The sequence below is a fragment of the Alligator sinensis genome, unplaced genomic scaffold, assembly GCF_000455745.1.
Source record: "Alligator sinensis unplaced genomic scaffold, ASM45574v1 scaffold134_1, whole genome shotgun sequence".
Classification (NCBI taxonomy): domain Eukaryota; kingdom Metazoa; phylum Chordata; order Crocodylia; family Alligatoridae; genus Alligator; species Alligator sinensis.
Window position 1 is genome coordinate 2,944,063 of NW_005841920.1, and position 15,965 is coordinate 2,960,027.

Below are 15,965 nucleotides of genomic sequence, written 5' to 3' on the forward strand. Positions count from 1 at the left end.
TCCCATTGTGAGACTTGTCTTGCCCCTCGTTTAGGAACACTGAGGCAAAGAACTCATTGAGGAGTTCAGCCTTGTCCCCCCTGTCTGTCACCATTTGCTTTTGCCCATTCAATAGTGATCCTATTCCGCCCTGGGCCTTCCTTTTACTCCCTATATATCTGAAAAACAATTTTTTGTTATCCTTAACTTGGGATGCCATCCTCAGCTCCATGGTAGCTTTGGCCTTTCTAACTGCCTCCCTACAACTGCGAGCTGAGGAGACATACTCCTCTTTAGTAATCTGTCCCTGTTTCCAATGCTTATATGCCCCCCTTTTTTCCCTTAGGCTGCTCTGGATTTCTCTGGTCAGCCAAGGAAGCCTCTTGGCCCCTTTCCCACTTTTCCCCTGCATTGGGATCGTCTCCCTCCATTTAAGAGGAGATGAGGCTGCCGTAAGGGTTGCAGTGGCAATCAGGGGAGCCACCTGACCAGCAAGGGGCTGGGCTGTCAGCATATAAACTCTAGGCCTGAGTTGGTCAGGCAGTCTAGCCCTGAGAGATGTGCATCTGGGCAGCAGGGCTGCAGCAAGGCTCTTGGCTAACAGCTGAGCTGAGCTAAGCTGGAGTAAGCAGCAGTGGAGGTTTGTAGACAAGACTTAGGGGTAGAGGAGGTCCCAGTAGGCCCTAGAGCAAGGCTAGAGCCCAGGAACATAGCAGAGAGGGTCAGAGGTCTGGGAGCAAGGCCAGAGCCCAGGAAGACAGCAGAGATTGGGACTTGGGACCTGAAGCCCAGAGAAGGACAGAGGGAGGGTACAGAAGCCCGGAGATCACGGTAAGCACCCTGAAGCCCAGAGAGGGGCAGAGGCCGGGCAAAGAAGCCCAGAAATCAGAGCCAGGGGGCCAAGCCCAGGAAGAGGCAGAGATAAGAGCCTGATAAGGCAGGACAAAATGCCCGGGAGTATTTGCATAGGCTAAGTGCCCGGGTGGGGAGTACAGGCCAAGGTGCTGTACTCAGAAGCAGCCATGAGAGGCGAAGTGCCTGGGTGGAGAAGACATAATTGGAAATTATACCCAGGAGTAGCCAAAGTAGGTGAAGTGTCTGGGCAGGGAGTCCCAGTCACAGGGATTGAGGCCATAGCCCTAGAAGGCTGTTGATTGAGATGATTGATTGATAACACCTGCAAGACATGGATGTGGTATAAGAGATGGTTGGAGCCTAATTAGCTCTTAAGGCCAAGAGCAGAGACATCTAAGCTCAGGAGTGTGAGATCAGGCTTAGGAAGCCTGTAGGGCAGCCTCCCCTTTTTTCCCAAAAGGATAACATCAAGGTATGGTGGGAAAGTGAAGGGGAGAGTGGCCAAAGAGACCCAGGCTAGGCAAGGGCTGAGTGGCCATCCCTGGGATGAGTGATCTGGGGGCATTGTGGCCGCCCCTGGGATGAGCGCTTGTTACAGTGGCCCATTCATGGCTCGCAGAACCGATTTTGCAGGCATTTTGCTGTGGCCCTGCCCTTCAGCACCAATTGACAGAGAGGCCCCAGAGGGGAAGAGGGATGAGGGGGTTGCCACCATCTTCATTGCTGGCTGCCCTTCATGTTGCCCTTTGGTACCAATTGGGAGAGAGGCCCCAGCTGCCTTGAGAGAGTCCTGTGGTCACAGTGCTGCTTTCACAAAGGTAGGAAGGACAAGAGGGCAGCCGCCATCTTGTCTGCTACCCTTTGTGCTGCCCCTCCAGCTGGCACCTTCCCTTCCTGGAGTGAGGACTGCTGATTCCCACTGGGGAGCCACTATTTTATTTATTTATTTACTTATTTATGTTGTTGTTGATTTTGTGAAGTTTGCGGACAGTCCCGGATTTCACAGTTTCCACAAAACCGCATATTACATTATAATACATAGAATAATAAAAATAATCATACAGCTCAGTTCATAGCTAAATGCAAAATTGTGTGCTGAGTATCTAGGACAAGTGTACTAAAGCTCTTCTATAATAGCTCATCTTAATAGTGACCCACACAGAAAGCAGCTAATTTCTGGAGGAAGTATGAAAAAGTTGTGTGTGTCTTTTCCATTAGAAATGCAGGTCTTGATGCTATGGACAACCAGAAAGCTACTGGAATTATGATATCAGAGTTCAGAGATTAAAATGATCAAAGTTGAGCAATTACAAAAGAAAAGAGTTCTTACTCAGACTCGTATATCAGTAAACTAATTATGATGTTTTCTAGTTTTTGTATAATAGGCAGCAGCCCTTAGAGGGCCTATTTGAGAAAGTTGGCTGCCACCTGTAGAAATGAATTTCCCCTGCTATTTCAACATGCATTTATAACATTCACTGACATGAGTGTTTATAGATGACTGCTGCCCAAAGGATAAACTTGGTATGATGCAAGTTCTGTTTTGATACTTGATCATGTTGTTAAGCTGTGTCACAACCCAAAGGGTGTGATTTTTGTTTTTGTGTGCTTCGGCACTGCTAAATTGTTCCCGCTAAATTATAGCTTCCTTGCACGGTGGAGTTTTCTGCTGCAAAAGAGAACCCCGGTGCAAGGGAGAATTTCCTGCCAATTTGAAGCTTTCTTTGCAGGGTGCATTTCTTTGTTGCAGCACAGAAATGCTCATTGCAAAGAGTTCCCGCCATTTGTATGCTAATTTGAGTCCCATTATTGGCCAGTTCTAAATTATTCACACATGGCGGCTAGTGATTGGCTTGCTAGCCGTATAAAAGGCTTGAGTGGTTTCCGCCCAAGTTGGAGGACTCCACGAACAAGGGAGGAGGAGACTTCACGCTGCGTGAAGATCTCTAAGCGCTGCGGATCCTTACGGACCCATTGCATTTAAAGCAGGCAACAGAGGTCTGATCAACCTCTAGCCTCTCCCCGTCGCCGAGCGCAATCCAGACGTATCCCTTCCTGTGCGCAAGAGAACCGGACCCACAGAGCCTAGCAAACTTTGTGTGGATGAGTGAACAGAAGAACCCACGGAGCCTAGCAAACTTCGTGTGAGCCCTTATGACCGGCCTCAGAGCTCTTCTACCCGGGTTCGAGTCCTGCAGGTTTATTTTCCCGTCGCCGAAACCCTTTGCGACGTACCCTCGTATTTTTCATCTTCCCATCGCCGGAACCCTTTGCAACGTACCCTCGTGCCCTGCAGGTTCGAGTTTTGTTTTCTTTTCTATTTGTAACTGCAACTCAAGCAAGTTTTCCAGCCTACACCACTGCCATCTCGGTGTAAGTAAACAATCTTTAAAACTACCGATACGCGTTTGTGCCTAATTCCAGCTCGACGGCCTTCCCTCTCCGAGCCGGCGTGCCCGGGCTGCTGGCCACAGCCCGCGTGCAGCGCGGAAAAGGGCTTGGGTCGCTCCCGGCCCGCACAAGCTGGAGCCTGGGTAAAAAAATTGATTCTAGTTCATATAACAATTGTCCTTCATTCAGGATAAGTATAAAAAATAATTAAGCTACTTTAATGAGAGGACATCCAGAATAATAGGAACTACCACCCAAAATTCAGGTTACATGCAAAGCTGTTCAGGAATCAGAGCTGTGTGGTGGGAAGGACTGACTGGCAGGGGGTGCGATTACAAAAGTAGGAGGATGGTTATCATTTGTCCTCTTGTGTGTGGTGGGGGGAGGAATATAGCAAGACCCTTGTCTCATTCAATGCACAGGGTGGATGTTGCTCACTCAAGCATTTCTTCAGGTTTTTGTTTTCTCCATTTTTTTTACTGCATGGTCCCATTCTTTATTGTACTCTTCAAACGCTGCTCTGAAGAAAAAACTTCCCATTTCCTCAGGAACTCCTCTGATGCACATCAATACAGTATCTGATTTTTTTCATGACAATAACCTTTACAACTTCCCTGTTGGTAAGGGGTAGACACAACATAATTATAAAGATGGGGAGCTGAGGAACAAATTAAGGTCAAGCATCTGGTAATTTTAAGCACTCAATTTGAAATGTCTGAAATTTGATTTTTGAATGGTTGGTAGCACATGCGCTTTATGTATTAAAAGCACAGCTCTCATTGACTTTATTTGCAGCTGTGAGTCTATCAAGAGCTTTTGACAGTAAAGATAGAAGCAAACTTTAGGAGAAAATAATAAATGATGGGATGGACCCTTCCCTTTTGCATTTGTTGATAAAATATTAAAAAGATACGTGGACCCAAGTTAGGTGGGGCTTGAAGGGTGAACTTATTCAAAAAAAAAAAAAAAATCACATAAAAAGGGGTTAGACAAAGTTGTATTTTGGCCCTTTTGTTATTTAATCTTTACATGAATGACATTATTGGAAATATGCAGGATGCACATTTTCATCGCCCAAAACTATTAGCAACCCCAATTTCTATTTTAATGTATGCAAATGACACAATGTCAACAACTCCTATTGGATTACAGAGGGCAATCACAACTTTTGAGCATCTTTGCAGATAAAATAACTCAAAGAAAATTGTGTTAAATCCAAAATAATGTATTGGGGGAGTCGTTTGATAAAATATCCATGGAATATGGGGAGAACCAAACTTGAAGTTGTCAAAACCTATAGATATTTGGGTGTCTTATTCACAGCTTCTCCATCACAGCACATCCATCATATTTACTCAGTTAAAACTAAGGCAGCCCAATCAGCTGTGACTATAAAGAAACTTTATGAAACCACAGCAGGACGATCTGTCCAAGCTCCTATATCAGCATACAGAGCCAAAGTTACCTCTCAGATCTTATATGGCACTGAAGTATGGGGTTATGCTGTTAGTAATGATGTAGACATACCTCCAAACAAATTTCTTGGGGCTCTTCTGACTCTTCCTCCCTCAACTCCTGCATCTTTTCTGAGATTAGAGATGGGAATGGATTCTATTTTAACTAATATTATTATTAGAGCAGCGGAATTTTGGTTTAAAATCCTGCCCCTTTTACCATCTCGCCTGCTTAAATTATGCTACATAGAAGATATTAATAATCCCCCTCCTCTCCAATCATCCTGGTTAGCTTTTCTTTCCCTCACTTTTGCATTTTCTGGGATGGGATACTATCTCAAAGATAAAGATATTTCTCCTTCATAGAAAAGGCTTGGGTTTTCCAGAGGATATGAGATATTGCCAGGCAGAATGATTTTACAGTGGCTAGGGCTAGTCGCATTGCCCCTTTATATACTCTTTGGAAATTTGATTGGGCGAGAAGAAAGGTATTTACAGTTGGATCAATAGTAAATGGCGATCCTCTTTGACTAGACTCAGAACCGAACAGATGCCCACAGCTGTTCTGGCTGGACGTAGATTTTTCCATTCCAAGGGCTAAAAGATGTTGCCCAGTCTGTCTAGGAGTTTTGGAAGATACTATCTACTATGTATTAGAATGTTCTTTATGTAATGACATAAGGAGAACCTATTTATTACTGTACTTGCAGAAATTGATACATTTCTCAAATAGAGAGAAATTAATCTGGCTTCTACAGCAAATGGATCCAAATGTAGTAAACCATCTCACAATTTTTGCTTACAAGGCTGAGGCGATTAGAGTTAAATATCTTTTATTACTGATATGCATGATACATTTTAACATTAGATTTGATTTCATCTCAATTTTGGATCTATGTACAACAATATTATAGATTTATGTCTTGATTTACTATTATGTTTATATGAATAATGTTTTATGTTGGTGGGCACTAGTTTTAGTATAATATTTGTAGTTTAGTTACTTTGCTTAAATGTATTTATGTTATGGTTGTATGTGTGTTATATCATCTTTGGGAGCATGGCATTTAGCCGGAATCCTTAATAATAATAATAATGGCCCCCACTGCCATTTTGAAGCTTGGGGATGCTGATACATGAGACACTGTGACGCTTTAACTAGAGTGGCTCTTGGAACCACTCTAATTAAAGTGCCACCTCCCCCCACCTACAGAGTACATATAAAAATGCCCTTAGTCACCATCGTTAGTGCAAAGAGTTTAGTTCAAGCAACTTGTCTCTCATTAGGGCAACCATACTATTTTTATGGAAGTCTGGGATGGGGAGTAAGGAAATCTGGGACAGGGGCAACTACACATGTACACACACACATTCATACGCACGCGTGCACATACCCCTGTGCCTCTGCATCCCCTTCCCCACACAGATGCACATATGTGCACACACTTGCAGAGGATGGCAGTGAGGGCCCCGTCCAACATATTTGCACATGAAAACACTGAATTTGTCCAGCCCTGACCCTGCGGCTCTCAAGAGCCCTTACGGCAGAACGGAGTGGGATAGAATAGCACAGAGATCTGTGGCCAGGCTCCATCCCTTGTGTGAAAAACCTGGACCCAGCTGGGAGCATCCTCTATGCGATGCCGTCTCCCTTGTCACCAGCAACTGCCTGGGGTTCCCACACACTGCCCAGGCTTCAGCAGCATCCACAGCAGCAGAGCAGAAGGCTACCAGCAGCGGGGGCAGGGGGGCATCCTGACTCGCTCCACACGGATGCCCCAGCCCCGGGCACCTGCCCCCTTACCCCTCCTCACCCTGGCTAATCCCCACCCCAAGCAGGAGGAGCAGTGCACCCCCTACTTCCAGTCACTGCTCAGTGGTGCAGCTAGGCCAGAAGCATGCAGGTGGGGTGGCACCAATCCAGGACTTGCCAAGAAGGCTAAAAGCATACTAGGCTGCATTAGTTGAAGCGTTGCCAGCAGATCAAGGGAAGTAATTATTCCCCCCTATTCTGCTTTGGTGAGGCCACATCTGGAGTACTGTGTCTAGTTTTGGACCCCCTACTACAGAAAAGATGTAAACAAGTTCATGAGTGTCCAACAGAGAGCAACGAAAATGGTTAGGGAGTTGGAACGTGACTTCTGAAGCGAGGCTGAGGGAACTGGGCTTATTTAGTTGCAGAAGAGAAGACTGAGGAGGGATTTGGTAGCAGCTTTTAACTACCTGAAGGGTGGTTCCAAAGAAGATAGATCTAGACTGTTCTAAATGGCAGTAGATGACAGAACAAGAAACAGTTGTCTCAAGTTGCAGCAAGGGAAGTTTAAGTTGGATATTAGGAAATACTCTCACTAGGAGGATAGCAAAACACTGCAACAGGCTACCCAGAGAGGTGGTGGACTCTCCATCCTTAGAGGTTTTTAAGGTCTGGCTTGACAAAGCCCTGTCTGGAATGATCTAGTTGGGGATGGTCCTGCTTTGAGCAGGGGGGTTGAACTAAATGACCTTTTGAGGTCCCTTCCAACCCTCATTTTCTATAAATCTATGACTTGCTTCATTTTTCACTAACTAGCTGGGACGTCAGGATGGCCTACAAAATCCAGGACTCTCCCAGACAAACCAGGACATATGGCTATCCTAAGCATCATACTCTATGACAGGCAGGGTTATAATCCAGTTTTCCAGGCAGCATTCAGCTGCCTCAATCATGAGATTATTCTTTTGGTTCCTGTGATATCTGTCTCAGTGCCTGAATACCTGCACAGTTGTTATGCACTGAATCAGAGATCTCTTGAACTACATTGGGAATAGATTCCATGACCTATCTGGCAGTTTTCCATCATGTGCTCTAGGAGATGATGGCTGCCTTACCCCCTACTCCTTTCTCCTGTCTTGATCAAGTCCTGAGTAAGGGTGCTCCCTACCCCCCCACCCCCAATTATTCTCTGCTGGGTTGCCTATTGTCCATACATTTATGGACAGTCAGTAAAAAAGTCAAGCTAAAAATGCCTGTCCATAAAATCTGTAAATAACCTGAGCAGTCTGTAAAATCTCTAAGAAGAAAGAGTACAGTGCTGAAGCACAGGAGTGCAGCCTGATATCTAAGCAGGAGTACAGTACCCTGCAAGGACCTCTTACCAGGGCTTCCTCCCCCACTCCATGGTTGCTGTTAAACTCCTAATTTGAACCCAGCCCTTCTAACTGAGCCCTGGCAGTAGTGCAGAACCTGACCAAAGCATTATATTTACATTATGTAAAACATATATCTGTAAAAACATGTCAGTAACAAAGTGCAGTTGTCAGTAAAGAGCTTGCAGATTGTCAGGAAAAAAACCAAAACAACCTTGGGTTGGCAACTCTGATCCACTCATTCTTTAGTGTGTGTCATCGTGCCCCTGCCCTCTATGTCCCTCAGGCCACCTCTTTTGTACCATACATGTTGTTTACACCAGCATTTCTCAACCTGTGAGTCACAACCCAAAAGTGGGACACAAGAATATATGAAAGGGTTGTGAACAAACTTTAAAAATGGATCGACAACATTTAAAAACGGATTGTCCTTAAAGGGAAAAAAACATGGGAAACTGTGGCTTGTCCTTTGCAGACTGGCAGAGTTCCAGCCTGCAAAGGGCTGCTGGGGCCCCCATGCCACATACTTACCCCTCCTGCCCCACATACCCACCCTCTGTCCCACACACTGGGGACCTAGGGGCAGGTGGGGGGCAGCGGGTCAGGAGGGAGAGGCACTGGGTTGAGACTGAGACAAATGGTCCTTGTACAAAAAAAGGTTGAGAACCACTAGTTTATATGCTATGCAGTCAAATCTGAACCACACCCCACAACCCTCTGTATGTGTTTGTGCTCTGCACCACTTATTTCGCTGCCCTGATACAAAATGAAGGACCTCCTGCCACTTGAAGAGGGCAAAAACCTCAGGGAGCCAGCCACTACTCCAGCTGTACCAGGGGCACTAGTTGGCAGCTTCTGCATGCAGCTGGGAATGCTAATGGCATGCTACACCAATCCTCCTGATGCTTGTCCCTTTTGTAGTAAGAGAGACCCTGCTGTAATCTCTGTGGAGTCTGCTAAGATGCAGGCCCTGTTCTGAATCCTCCAGGACCCCATGTTGTGTTTCTGGCTGCATTTCCCTGCTCCCCCTGGTATATTCTCAAGTTTGTGTATATTATCTAGATCCCCACACAGCTGTGAAACTTCATTTCAACCTTGTCCAAGATGGCTTTCTATCAGACTGGGGGAGGAAAGTTGATGTGGGGGTGCTTTGTGACTATGAGGCCTATTTCTGTTCCATTGTTACTTCATGTCTTTGGGAAAAATGCCCCTGGTTGGTATCTGCCAGCTCTTTGGACCCTTGGAGCAGTGATGAGTAGTGTCTGCTCCCTGTTCAGTATCTCAACCTGCAGCCCTCATTTGGCATCTGTAATCTCATTCCTGTTCATATTCGTATGTTACTTGTTCCTAAAATTATGTGGGGGATCAAGTTTTGTGCCACTGCCAGCATGGTGGGCTATTAGTTTTGGTGGGCCTATATAGGGGCATTAATATAGGGTGGGTAGAAGGGGATATTGCCCCTTTCTTTGGGGGGGATGACAAATGGCCAGATTTTTGTGACCTTTGCAAGGTATGCCCCTCCATGGCAGAGTGGCTACCCCATCTGACCTGCTGTGGTGAGCATGCCGCACCTCACAATGAGTCCATATATGGGGCCAGACTCAAAGAAATCTAGCTGTGTTGCTGGCACCTATATATAACCATTACAGTATTTCCCACTATGTACACAGCCTCATTCAAACCTAAGCCCAGCCTGCTCGTTAAATAAAGAGTCCTGTTGTACATGGGTAAAGACTTCAAAGTGCATACACACAACAGAATTGAATTCAGATTGCAGAGGCAACTTTAATTCTGATGTTTTCTAACTACATTGCCGTAGTGACATGCTCCCTCAATATATAACGTAGCTTCTAAACATAACTGTGCACCGTGTGGTACTAAATGGAAGTACTAAATGACAGTGCAGTAACAATGGCGCCATAGGGGCACATGTAGATGCACCCAGGATGACTGATAGCAGAGGAAAGAAGAGAACTGTCATTGTATAGGTAAATATATACCAAGTGCCTAGATTAAGTAGCTAAGAATGGAAGAGGAGTCATCCAGAGGATCAGCTATAAAAAACAACAAATCAGAAAAAAAGATGTTGGCAAAGTCTAAGAGGTAGCCAGGGAGAGGGATGAACGGTACCCATTCCCCAGAACGTGATAACGATATTGGAAGTGACGGTCACTACCTCTCTACATGCCAGCAACATTCAAATCCTGCAGTCTGTCTCAAACTATGAAAACCATTTTGTTTCAGAGGGCAGAGATATAAACATCAGATACTTTAGGCTCCATGAACCAGGAAATCAATTTGAAACAAAGGGACATCAGGAAGAGGTGTGATGTGTTAACACAGTTTAAGGTTACAACATTAAAAAGATCAGCATCCTGAAGAGTAAAAAGGATTGAGTTTATGGTTTTAGAAGAGTAATGGAGAGCAAAGTCATCCAGTTCATTATCAGCACAGTGGAAAGAAGACATGGCATAATTAGTCCGAGTTATACTAACAGAAAAGCTCTATCTAAACAAAAGGGGGAAGGATGTTCTCTGAGGCTTAATCCTGCATAACAGAGATCAAAGGGAGTTTTGTCATTGACTTTATTGTACAAAATTGGGTCCGCAGAGCAAGGGGATATGGGAACAGACAAGAATCTCCTCATGGGCTCCCCACCCTGCTGCCCTCCCCTGGGGCCTCTGCAGCTCAGCCAACAGGACCCAGTGCAGCCGAGCAGAGCGAAACTGGGCAGGGAAGCTCATTGCTGCTGCTGTGAACCCTGCGCCACCATGGCGAGGCACCCCTTGCCTGCCCAGCTGCAGTGGGAGGCACAACTCTGCGCCACCACCCCTGCTGCTGCTGGGCGACTAGGGATGCCTCACCATGGCAGCGCAGGGCTTGTGGTGGCAGCACTGAGCTTCCCTGCCCAACTCTGCCCTGCTATGCTGGGTCCCACCCGCTAGGCTGCAGAGGCCCTGACAGGAGGGCAGCAAGGTGGGGAGCCTGGGCCTGCAGCAAACAGCCCACACGCACCCACCACCATGGACTGCACTCTAGCCATGCCGACTGTAGGGGATGTAGGGGAGGGGGAGCTGGGCTCTATGCTCTGCTCCGCGGCAGCAGTTGGGGCCTGGGTGCTGCTGCAGGGCCAGGGGGCTGCTGCAGGGCCAGGGGGCTGCAGATCTGGGTCCCTGGCCCCATAGCCCTGGTAGCTAGGAACCTCCTCCGACAGGGCCGGGGAGAACCTGTGGGTGGGGAGTGAGGGGCACTGGCAGGGGTGGGGGGAGAGCTGTGGGGTGAAGTCTTAGTGCCATTGAAGTCAGTGGTTTAATTCCTATTGACCCTAATAAGGTCAGGATTTCATCTCATTCATTTTTTTCCCTCATCCTTTTTACACCCTTTGATGTTTCACATGATAGCTCATAGTTTTCCAGATGACACAGGTTTTATCTGGGCAAATGTGATTGAATCCCTAAGTCTGTCTTCCATAGATGGCAGGAAACTGGAATAAAGATTGACAGCTACTTAATCTCTGGACTGCAAGTTGATGGTTTCTTAAAGTTGATAACACAGAAAGGTTGCATGTACACGGAAAAAAAAGTTAGAAAGTAAATGTATAAATCTTATATAAAACTATAGGGTTTCAAAGGGCGAATACAACTTGTGTTAGCTGCTTTCATGCTGTAACACCCTTTAATGTAAAATATTCCAGCAAAATTAGATGCACGTGTCCATCTTTTTTTGGAAATATAAAGCATCACTTTTTTAATTCCATGTTGTCACTATTTTTATTCTAAATCCAGTCTCCACTTTTCCTAGAGACAAATACATTATGCTGTACCACCCACATCTGTCCAATCTGTTGGAAAACTAGAACTACATATTCCTTTAAGATTGAGAGCATAATTCTTTGCCTGTCAGATTACTGTGACAAATTACATTATAATTACTTCCCCAATTAATTACTATGACAAATTTTGATCTAGAGGGAATGGCAAGAAATGACTTTATTCAAAATTGTCAAAACATGCACAAGTAAGTTTTCCCCTGGACTTCTTTTATGTTCATTAATAGTTAGATATACCAGCATATTTATACCAGTTATTTGCAAGCAATTTTACATCTTTAATTCATGTCTCTTTCATAAATGACAGCTCATTTTCTTCTGAACACCTCCAAATCTAGAACTTTCTGCGTATATGCCTTTAAGGAAACACTTTTTCTGTCTGATTTAAATAGTACTTGATCCTGTGCGATATTAGCAAATTTATAAGATATTTGGGTGTTTAATAAGGAGCCCCAAGGGGTGAGGCTCACACAGTTAAAGCCTCATTAAGCCTGATGTATATGCAGAGTTTACTATAATACAGATACAATATAACATAGTTGGATATATATAAAATTCTGGTATGCCTCTGAAGCTGCATCTTTACACAACTTGTAGTTGACTTAGAGAATTCCTTGTACAGGTTGTCAAAGAACCAAAAGGATAAATGCTAATCTCCTTCACACCTATATAAATCTTGAGATCAGTGATGTTAGTTTGGATTTGCAGCAACATAAGTAATAGCATAATTTTGTTCAAATAACTGGATTTAAAAGGATGGTATAATAGGGCCCCTACCCCATTACCGAAGAGGGGGAGCAAACTCCAGGGCCTACTGGCCAGACAAGGCCTCAAGAACACACTTAAGGATGGAAAAGACTAGAGAAGAAGGACCTCCTAGCTTGGAAAGCTACAAGGGAGAGTGTGATATATTGCTAAGCTGCCTTAGGACCAACTATTCAGGGCTGCCCTGAGCATTGATGACACATGCACCCCTTGGGAGAAGTGCTGCCAACGCTGCCAGCAGTGCCTGCAGGCAGTTGCCGCTTGTCCTCCCCGCCCCGCTGCTAACACCGCCAGCGGTGTCTGCGGCTGATGACATTGCAGCTACCCCCTGGGACAAGCACTTTGTTACAGGTGGTGTTATTTATAAGGACATATGAACCAGTCAGCACTCCCCCCACCGCTGACACTGCCGTGGCCTCCTGCAGGAGCTCCGCACTCACCACCGCCACATGAGCCAACAGTGTGCCCTTGTTGCAAATGTGGCTAACATCATACTGGGCTGCATTAGTAGGAGTGCTGCCAGCAGAGCAAAGGAAATGATTATGCCTTAACTCATATCATCTCCAGGCAGCCGTCTAATGATAGCAGAACTTTCTACTTAAAATGATCTGAAGATACAACTTTCCACGGGAAGAATAATTTTGCTATGATATGATCACACTAGCATGTGTTTACTGATAGACCATATGGGCACACTCATTTTAAGTGCAGTGAATACATTCTAAGTATAATGTGCAACTTGGCCCTTAGTCACATAGGAATTGAACCCATAAAGCAAGTACAATGAGCAGAGACCTACCTAAGGGAAAGACCGAGGTCAGTGCTGGTGAAGCCACATCTAGAGTCTTGTGTCCAGTTTGGACAGTCTCTGGGCCCTGAGGGTTTGTTTGCCTACCCCAAGTGGGAAAAGGTTTTCCTTTTTAAAGTGGCAGTGTCCTGTTTTCCCTTTTGTTGATGTTGGTGGGTCCAGAAGTGAGAATTTGTGTTATAGCTAAGGGGCTTCTCTTTTGGTTATAGTTCATACTGGTGGCTAGGGCTTGGGACTGTGAAGGGTGGTCTTTGGCGGTCCCATCAGTGAACTCCTGGGGGCAGGCTCAAGGCATTCTGAGGAAGCGGCAAGCCCAGAGCAGGGCAGTGTGTGGGGCCAGTGAGTCTGGAGCCCAGAGCAGGGTAGACAAGGCCCACAGAGGGCCAAGACAAGGCTGGGACCCAGAAACCAGGTCTGGTGCAGTAGGCATAGGCTACAGGAACCAGGTAAGAAAAAAGGGGGCTGAGGCTAGGAAAGCTGAGCCCTGACTGTAGCAGGCAAACTGAGTTATTCTAAGGCTTTTAGCCATAGTCCAGGCCTTCCCAGAACTAAGCAACAAAATTGAACAGAGCACCTTCTGTGGCACTGGGAGATGTGTGTGCTGTGATTGGGCAGTAGGCGAGCAAGGGACAGCAGTTTTCCTATAAGGAATGTGACTGGCATAGTACCAGGGGATTGGACAATTTGGGATGAGAGAATTTACAAAAGTGATGGACAAACAAAGGAACATGTGTGTGTTCTGTGTTGCCACCCTGGGGAGACAAGAGCAGCCTTGGACTTCTTGTTTGAAGAATGAGGAATCCAGAAACTAACTTCCCATACACCTAGCAGAGGATCGGAGGCCGGTACCACTGAAGGTCACTGCTGTAACACCTGAAGGAACTGCTTGCCAGGTCATATTGCAAGGAAGAATACTTGTAATAAGCCTAGGGATTACTATTAAAAGTTCATTTGATACCAAATCGGACGAGGGGCCGTGTCAATCCTTGGGGGTCTCTGGTAAAAGGAATCCTAGGAGCAACACTGACAAACATATGGGTACCCCCAAGACACATAATTAAACCACAAGCCAGTGGGTGAGACTAGGCTTGGAAAGTCCTGGGATAGCCTCCCTTCTTTCAGGATTAGAACATCAATACATGGTAGGCGAACAAGCTGGCGAGCAGAAGGGTGGACCAAGCTAGGGCTGAGTGGCCACCAGAGGACATTGCAGCTACCCCCTGGGACAAGCACTTTGTTACAGGTGGTGTTATTTATAAGGACATATGAACCAACAGTGTGCCCTTGTTACAAATGTGGCTAACATCATACTGGGCTGCATTAGTAGGAGTGTTGCCAACAGAGCAAGGAAAATGATTATTCCCCTCTATTCAGCACTGGTGAGGCCACATCTAGAATCTTGCGCCCAGTTTGGACAGAGAAAGGATGTGAACAAATTGGAGAGAGTCTAGTGGAGGACAATGAAAATGGTTAAAGGGCTGAGAAACATGACGTATATGGGGAGGCTGAAGGAACTAGGCTTATTTATGTGGTGAAAAGAAGGCTAAATGGGAATGTAATGACAGCCTTCAAGTACCTGAAGGGTCGTTCCAAAGAGGATGGAACTAGGCTGTTCTCAGTGGTGGAAGAGAACAGAACAAGGATCAACATTCTCAAGTTGACTGAACAACGAGGAATCCAGAAGCTAACATCCTATACACCCAGCAGGGGATCTGAGGCCGGTACCACTGAAGGTTACTGCTGTAACACCTGAAGGAACCGCTTGACAAAGCAGATGACAAAGGTAATCTCTTTAGCAGATTCTTTGCTTCCATTTTTCTGAGCAGGGACATCCCCCACCCCCCAACTGGGATTCTGGCTGGACTCAGGGGAGGTGCATCCAGGCCCAGGGTCAGTGAGGACCTAGTCAGGGAACTTCTGGAGGAACTAGATGTGTTCAAATCAGCAGGTCCTGACTACCTTCACCCCAGAGTGCTTAGGGAACTGGCAGAAGTCATTGCAGGACCCCTGGCACAGCTTTACAAGCACTCATGGTGCTCTAGTGAGATGCCTGATGACTGGAAAAGGGCCAATGTGGTCCCCATTTTCAAAAAAGGGAGGAAAGAGGACCCAGGAAACCATAGGCCTGTTAGTCTTACCTTTTGAGCAAATAATCCAGGAGCACATCTGCGAGGGGCCAGCAGGGGAGTTTATGCTTAGGGGCAATCAACACAAGTTTGTTAGAGGCAGGTCCTGTCAGACCAACCTGGTGGCCATCTATGACCAGGTCACAAAAACCTTGGACACAGGTGTCACAGTGGATGTAGTCTTCCTGGACTTTAGGAAGGCCTTCGACACTCTCACCCCATCCTCATTAAAAAAATAGGCGACTGTGGTGTCGACACCTAGACAGTCAGATGGGTCGCAAATTGGCTGGAGGGCCGCATCCAGAGAGTGGTGGTGGACGGGTCATTTTTGACCTGGAGAGATATGGGCAGTGTGGTTCCCCAGGGCTCGGTCCTCGGGCCTGCACTATTCAATATCTTCATCGGCAATTTGAATGAGGGGGTGAAAAGCACCTTGTTCAAGTTCTCAGATGACACTAAGATGTGAGGAGAAGTGAGCACACTAGAAGAGAGGGCAGGCTACAACTAGATCTCGACAGGTTACAGAGGTGGGCAGATGAGAACAGGATGGGTTTCAATACGGACAAATGCAAGGTGTTGCACCTGGGGAGGAAGAACCAGCAGCATACCTACAGGCTGGGGAACTCCCTTCT

General features: G+C 46.1%; 1 long non-coding RNA gene across 1 annotated transcript in view; it reads right to left on the reverse strand.

The window, feature by feature from the left end:
- Positions 1 to 3,484: 3,484 nt before the first annotated feature.
- The window catches only part of LOC102377718, an 18,785-nt gene continuing 6,304 nt past the window's right edge, over positions 3,485 to 15,965 (reverse strand). Inside the window, exon 3 of the long non-coding RNA XR_323268.3 lies at positions 3,485 to 3,839. This is a non-coding gene — a long non-coding RNA (uncharacterized LOC102377718). The remainder of the gene's footprint in view (positions 3,840 to 15,965) is intronic.